This window comes from Penaeus monodon, chromosome 34 (genome assembly GCF_015228065.2).
Source record: "Penaeus monodon isolate SGIC_2016 chromosome 34, NSTDA_Pmon_1, whole genome shotgun sequence".
NCBI lineage: Eukaryota > Metazoa > Arthropoda > Malacostraca > Decapoda > Penaeidae > Penaeus > Penaeus monodon.
In genome coordinates this window covers 6,264,429-6,264,796 of record NC_051419.1, presented here as the reverse complement: position 1 = coordinate 6,264,796, position 368 = coordinate 6,264,429, and the positions used below count along the sequence as shown (strand labels likewise).

The following is a 368-nucleotide window of genomic DNA, read 5'->3' as shown; positions in this document are numbered from 1 at the left end:
AGATAGTGTGTAATACTTATCCTATCAAGCCTAGAGTGACAGAGGAATAACCACCAATTTTATGCAACTAACGATATTGAAGAGTTTACTGTCTATATGTCAGAATGTGGTGTTATTCGTAAACATCTTGTGGTAGACTCAATTAACTTCTGCTTCAAAATTCTAGTTTGTTTTTCCTAATAGTTTCATTATTTCGCATTCTTCCCATCAGACTTTCCAGAATGCTCTCTAGAGTCAAGAGTATATTTTGGGAAGGTAAATCTTGTTACTCTTTCTGGTAATTTATCATCAAGAATCAGTACTAACTCTAATTTGCCATATATATGACATTTGCCTTAGAGCAACTTAAGAATCCATGAAAATTCTTT

At 32.9% G+C, this 368-nt stretch overlaps 1 protein-coding gene across 1 annotated transcript in view; it reads right to left on the bottom strand.

The window, feature by feature from the left end:
- Positions 1 to 368, bottom strand: part of LOC119594550 (probable RNA-binding protein 18) — a 4,139-nt gene that overhangs the window by 2,553 nt on the left and 1,218 nt on the right. The window lies entirely within an intron of this gene.